This window comes from Gossypium hirsutum, chromosome D11, assembly GCF_007990345.1.
Source record: "Gossypium hirsutum isolate 1008001.06 chromosome D11, Gossypium_hirsutum_v2.1, whole genome shotgun sequence".
Lineage (NCBI taxonomy): Eukaryota > Viridiplantae > Streptophyta > Magnoliopsida > Malvales > Malvaceae > Gossypium > Gossypium hirsutum.
Genome location: NC_053447.1, coordinates 21,981,878 through 21,989,425, shown reverse-complemented (window position 1 = coordinate 21,989,425; position 7,548 = coordinate 21,981,878). Strand labels below are relative to the sequence as shown.

Here is a 7,548-nt window from a genome sequence, read left to right as displayed (position 1 = left end):
TCATTTTTGTTAACAAATACTAGTAAGTGTTTTTTCCATTTTTTTATTTTTTTATTTCTTTTATTTCTAGTACTTAATATATAAATAAATACATGTTTAAAAATAATATAAATATATCTAATTTGAAAATAATTAATTATAATAATATATGAAATATGTTTAATATTAAAATAAAAAGTGGTGACACTAATTCAATGAACAACATTATTAATAAGAAATTCTATCATCCATACGTGCATGTGGAAATTACGAATTTAAAATATGTGTTTAAGAATATCATACAATGAGTAATAGAACGTATGATTTGAAACTAATTGGTCATAATAACATATGAAATATGTACGATATTAAAATAAAAATTAGATTAAATTATAAGTAAAATGAAATTCAAACACATAAATACACCATATTAACAATATTAAATGCACTACAATTATTTACTGTGGTGTAGTCATCAACTGTGAGTCAGTGTCGAGTTAATTTGTGACACTAACTCAATCAGTAATATTATCTATATACACATGTTGACAGAAAACATTTTATGTTAAAGTTAATTTTTTTAAAAGTTTACTTAAGTATTATTATTAGTACAATGGTAAAAAATTTGTTTGTAAATCGATTAAACACAGGTTCAAACTCTCTAGATATGTTAATTTTAATTTTTTTATTTAAAAACTATATAAAAATGTGAAAAAGATCACTTTAATAATTCAAATTGCATGGAATTAAATTAAACACTTATAATCTTTCTCAATTTTGAATAAGAGGATAAATGTGTTTTAACATGCTTAAACTTATATTTTTTTGCACTAGTAACAATGCAAATACCAACCGAGTTATCTATTTTTAATTTTTAAAATAACAATGTCAATTACCAGCTCAATTGATTGAGGTATCGATTTGGTATAAAATAGTAGACCATTTAACTTGTGAATCAATATGAATTAGATCAAAAAATCAATTAAACTGATAATCGGATCAATTAAATTAATTTATCTAATTTTCAATAATTTTTAATAATTTATTTAATTAAATCATCACATTGGTAATTCCGAAACAATCATAGACCATAAAAGCTTATGGTTATCTTCTCCAACCCCTTATTCATATTAACTTAATTAATTATTTCAAGGAAGAAAGCAGATGGAGAAGAAAAAAATTAGGTTTAAGACTTTTTGAAAAGATAGCTCCGAAGGGGCCACAAAATCTATTTGATTTAGGGATAATGATGTGGTGCCTTTTTCCCCATAATTTAATTGGAGGCTTTAATCACTGTAAGAGATGGCATTCTATTCCCCAATTTATTCCTGAAAGTGACTACCACCAATTTTGAGAATCAATTCCATTTTTCCTCTCCTTTCTTTCAATGCCTAAAGTTCAGAGCTGTTGATCCAGATAATGTAGATCAATATAGTTATTTGTTTCTTCACGCTATGTTAATGAGGTTTTAGTACAGTTGACAACAGAAGAGGTTTAAGTTTGAATTTCACCATCCACAAGTTCTTAGTCCCCCATATGTTACGGGTTTTGTCTGGTTCTGTTTAATTCTTCGTCTGCTATGCTGATTGAATTCTATATCGTAATTGATCAAACATATATTTAAAAGCTTCACAATTTTTGCTTTGCTTGTTAAAAACATGGCACACATCTGAAACCACCCTGAGAAAATTTTCTACAAATGTATGTTTCCCAAAATATACACTTTTGCAGGAAAAGAAAATCAAGTTTGAGCATCAAATTCAAAGCCTCATCACCCAAAAATCAGAACAAATTTCAAAGGGTGCTTGAATACCCCATAGCAAGCAATCATGAGCTAACAACTGCAGGGGAGCTTGAGACAAAATATCCTTACAGATAGCATTATGTAGTTCAATTGTCCAAAAGCTTGGAAGCTTGAACACAATATGTCTTCAATTCTCCAACTCTGTCTTTGTTGTAGTTGACAAGAAACCAATTAGAGTAACCTTAAAAAGGAGATTGTGCCCACACTATGTCTCATGCCATATGTCTTGCAAATATGTATCCTTTTTTCAATTCAATAAATAAATAAATAAAAATAAACATCGCTTTCCAGATACTCTGAAATCAAGGAGAATTTATAGAGCAATGCATATAATAGTAAGATTATGGGTTCAAATTTCTGCTATTCCCTATACGTAACCAAAGCATGCGTGCCATTGGAGCTTTATGCAGGTGTTGCAAAGCAATTAAATGATTAGTATAAAAGAACAGAGAAATTTATACGCATTTTGTAATGGTTGGTGATAAAGGTTAGGTAAGTTGGATCTTGTCTGTATTTGCTTGTAACATTTCCTATAGTCTTTGATAAAATCATATTAATTTAAGTGCTCATTTTCTGTAAAGTAAAAAATCTGCAGTCAAAATCAATGGATATCATCCATGTGGGTGCAAATGGATTCAAATTTGTATTAAATTTATTTGAATAATCCAAAAATTAATATCTGCATTTGCTCTGAACCCATTTCATATAATAATTCAATTATTATTGGAATATCTGAAAATACAATAGCTAATACATCACATTCAAGTATCCATTCCTCGATCAACAATGAACAAGGCATTAAATTGATGGGTAAATTGGGTAAGAGAAGATATAGCTCCGTTGTTGCCAAATCATGTTGTTCTACCATTAGCTCTCCTAAGAGCTCCTCCCAAGAATCATGCAATTATTCTCTCTGCCAGACTTTAATAATTCAGCGATTAATTTCATTATTTGTATATTAATACCTAAAGTTAATATTATTTATATTTATTTTATATATTTATTATTCTCTTTAATACCTAAATTTATTTATTTATTTGTTTGCTCATTATTCTGTTATCCTTTAAATGTTTAAATGTAATATTATTTTATTTATTTATCATTCTCTTACTTTTAAAACATTTAAATATAATATTATTTTATCTATTTAATTATTTATTTATTGGTTCTTTTGCTCTTTAAATGCTTCAATTTAATGTTATTTGTTTCATCTATTCATCAACCTATTATCCCCTTTCTTTTAAATATTTAGAATTGGACACTACTCCACTTCTCATTTTCATTTTTTTACTCCATTTATTATGTTGTGATGTCATAAATTGATTTTCTTTTCATTGCCGTTTTCACTTTACCACTACCATGGTATTTATCCATTTACTCCTTATTTATTATTCTAATATAAATGTCCTATCCACATCACTTTATCATCATTATACCACATATTATATTTAAATCTTTATCTATTTTTGAATTATGCCCGGATAAGTAAAATGCATATCGCTTCAACTGTTATGTTCGTTTTTTCCGCGCGATGCATAAAAAAGGGAAAATTTTAAACCAAGGCACATGTTCATTATTTTGGAATTAGAAAAGTCGTGTTCTTAACTTACGGAATATGGTTCCCTTCTAAAACTGAGATAGTTGAATATCTATTTCAAAGTAAATAAAAATAAAAATTTTAGTGCTTATTCTCGTTTACGAGGGTTTAAGGCATTGCGTCCTAACTTACGGGACATGATATCCTTTCTTCTCGACTAACTTGAAATAAGTCATTTTTCATAAAAATTAATTTAGTGATGTTTTAATAAAAGATCGTATTTTTAATCTCTTCAAATTTTTAATTTTCGGCACTTAAGACTTTAATTAATCAACTAGGTACCAATTTCAGGCGTTGCGAGGCTGATAATCTTTCCTCGCGCATAACCGACTCTCGAACCCGTTTCGTGAATTTTGTAGACGAAAAATCTTTGTTTTAGTAAAGCAAACCGTTTATTAAAGCGACCAATTTACGAGGTGACCCAATCACACATCATAAAAAAGAGATTGGTGGCGACTCCCATTTTTCATTTTTTAAAATAAAAGTAAATAAAGAATAGTTTCGACACGGACCATATACAACTTGTCATATTTGTTAGCATATTAATAACCTTTTATCTTTCTTTGAGGATTTTAAATAATAATAGATCAGATTGTGATTGCCTTTTTAATTAATGGAGTTTTTCAAACAAACCAGGGTTCTTTCCAAGTGTTTTAGCATGATCTAATTATCATATTTAAAGAGACCTTTTTACGTAAGTTCAGATGCTGAAGATATTTTCTTATTTCAAACCTTATTAAAGATCAATTGAAGTATAATTTTGATGGTGTCTTTTGATCATACTATCTAGGGAAGTACTAGTCTACGATTCCCTATTTTAAAGAAGTTTATTTGTTTATGTACGAATTAAGAGAGTACTTATTTGTTTCATTAAGATGAACTTGTTGTAAGTGCAAAGTACTAGGTAAATAAACAATTTTCATGTATAGGAGTAAGGTTTAACTTTATGAGTGAGTTGAACTTAAATCACTACTACTTATATTATTGAATCTTAGTGGATTACTTTTTAGATAAGACTCTACGATAAATAAACGGTTCTGAGTTACGTAATGAACTCTCGTGCACATTTTTATTACTTTACTCTTTTAATTATTTTTGTGGTTACAACTTAACTTGTAACTAGCAACAAAACAGTAACAAAAAAATTAATGCAATTGTTTATGTTATATGAAAAGTGATCTTAAAATCAAGAAACATTTATGTTATATGTCAAACAATTTGAAGATTGTGAAGTAGAAACAATAAAAATATTCATTTCGACCCTTATAAACTTTTTTTTTATTTTAATCCATTTTGAACTAAATTATGATTAAAAAAATAAATTTCTCAAAAAAAAAATATGATGAAATATGATCCAATTTATTTCTATTAAAATCCAGTTGCAGAAAAAGAATTCAGATTTAAAATCGTTGAAGAGTTAGGTAACCTGTCAGACTTAGTAAACCCAACCCGCCCAGTGTTATTGTTTCAAGCCAGCTTAATTATAATTTAGTTCAAAATACGATTTAGATAATTATAAATATTTAAAAAAAAACTTATTTTGTAAAAAAAACGTTAATGCTATTTAGATAATTATAAATATTTTTTAAATTTAAATTTAATAATAAAAATATTTTATTTTATTGTAAACAGTAAAAGGGGTTAATGGACCGGATCAACCCAACTCAAAAAAGGGCATGGCCTGAACTTGAGTACGGCCCAGCCCTCCAATATACAGCTCTATCTAATTTTGTAAAGATGTGGCCTGAACTTCTTCTATGCTATTCTGAATCAGTTGGCCAAAACCCCATTGTGCTTCCAGATGATAGAGGTAAAGCTGTTGGTGTTATGAGCAAAGCCCTCCAACATTTTATTAAGAAAGCTCAGGCTGATGGTGTTGTTGCTGGAGCTTATTGGCCTTGGAGGCACTGGTGGCACATCTTTGTTATCAACACCTTTCTGGTCTCTCCCTCTTGGTGTGCCGAAAATCATCGTATCTACTATAGCTAGTGGCCAAATTGAACCTTACGTTAAAACATCAGATTTGGTATTGTTTCCATCAATCGTGGATATCTGTGTGATCAACAATGTTAGCAGAGTAGTGTTATCAAATGCTGGAGCTGCTTTCGCTGGTATGGTGATTGGAAGGCTTGAGAGGTTCCAAGAGTCTTGTAATGAAGGTAAAAAAGGAACAGTGGGTATAACCATGTATGGGGTCACAACACCATGTGTTAATGTCGTGAATGAAAGGTTAAAAAAGGAGGGTTATGAAACCCTCATTTTCCATGCCACTGGTGTAGGTGGAAAGGATATGGAATCACTGGTTAGAGAAGGGTATATACAGGTATATTATATATCTTTCTCTATCATTTATTTGCTTCCAAAAATCTTCATTGAAAATGTGAATTCTTTTCACATGTGTTAGGGAGTTTTGGACATTACAACTACAGAGGTTGCAGATTATGTAGTTGGGGGTGTGGTGCCTTGTGACAGCTCTTGTTTCGATGTTATTATAGAGAAGAAGATCCCTTTCGTCCTCAGTGTCAGAGCCTTAGATATGGTGACCTTTGGACTTAAACATACCGTACCTACTAATTTTCAGCAAAGGAATATTCACATCCACAATGCTCAGGTGATCATGATGAGTCTTTATACCACCTTTTTTAGCATTGTCCATGTTTGTTGTTGCCTAATGTGTTTTGTACGTGTTAATGATGGGTGATTGAAGATATCGCTCATGCGAACAACGGTCGACGAGAACAAAAAATTTGCAGGCTTTATAGCAGATAAACTGAACAATCTTCAACAAAGATCTGTGTTTGCCTGCCACAAATTAAAGGGTGTTTCAGCATTGGATGCTTCAGGAAAGCCCTTCTATGATCCTGAGGCTACTGGTACTCTTTTAAATGAACTACAGAGACTGATTCAGATAAACGAAGATAGACAGGGGACTAAATTGTGGTTCATTATATATATCATGTCTGTTGTTGCATCACAATTTTTCCTTATGAAGCTAGAAAATTGTGTCTACTTATAGGTAAAGATGTATCCTTATCATATCAATGACCCTGAGTTTGCGAACGCATTGGTCGACTCGTTTATGGCGATCTGTTCGTAGAATCATAGATAAGGATCATGACCTTTTGAGCCGTCGGGGTTATGAACCGCGATTCATGGCCTTTTCCATCTGCGTTTTGTAAATATGCAGTATATTGCATCAAGGGTTACTTGTCTGATTTGTTTCTAGAGTTCTTAAATCTTTAGTTTAAGTGTTTGAAGTTGGTATGAGTTTGATAAACAACTAAACAAGGGGCTAAGCACAGAGTTTACAAATACTGAGAAGGCTCTAATGTAAAAAACAAAAACAAAAAGTTTACAAATGACTAAATCCATTCCTCTCTCAGTAAGTATATATTCTCGGAGAGGATTATACAAAAATGTATGCAAGTGTGAAATTATTTGAATTTTACACTAATATTAGTATATAATTAAGGGTTAATATACATGGAGGTACTTGAATTTAATAATTTATACTTATTTAGCATCTAAATTTTTCTTTTTGGACTTAACTGGTACCTAAACTTGGAAACCGTAACTCATCTTGGTATTTTTTTTTAGGTATCTCACCCACAAAGCTTATTTTTAACTAATAAAAATTAAAAGAAATAAATGATTTTTTCTTTTTTAATACACATGGCACCAATATGATTCGTTTTCTAATATACTTGATTGGTTGAGACTAAAAAAATTATTTATAACTTTTAAAAATTTTAAAAATATTTGAATTTGCTTAATCTCATTTCAGCTCTATTAAACGTAATTTTAGGGGTTTCTTTGTCATGGTATAAATAGTAAAACTAATAATTATAATCACAATAAAAATATATTTATAATTTATAAAAAATTAAAATTATTTGAATCCGATTATGCTGATTTAAAAGAAAAATTGAAGTTTAAATCAAATTTGAGAAGATTTAAGGGGGGGCAAAAACGTGCTTTTAGGATGTAATTTTTGAAAAAGCCTTTAAAATAATATGCTTTTACTTAATTTAGTATTTCATTTGGTTTGTTGGTAAAATATATGAATGATTTTTTTTTGGGTGACTTGAGTTAAAATCTTTCCTCCAACCATTTTTACTCTAATTTTAAGGGCAAATTCCTTAATTGGCCACTCAATTTTTAAGACGCT

General features: G+C 29.6%; 1 pseudogene; it reads left to right on the top strand.

Annotated features, from left to right (window-relative positions):
• The first annotated feature begins 5,117 nt into the window (after positions 1-5,117).
• On the top strand, positions 5,118-6,623 carry LOC107911072 (toMV susceptible protein tm-1(GCR26)-like; annotated as a pseudogene).
• The last annotated feature ends 925 nt before the right edge of the window (positions 6,624-7,548 follow it).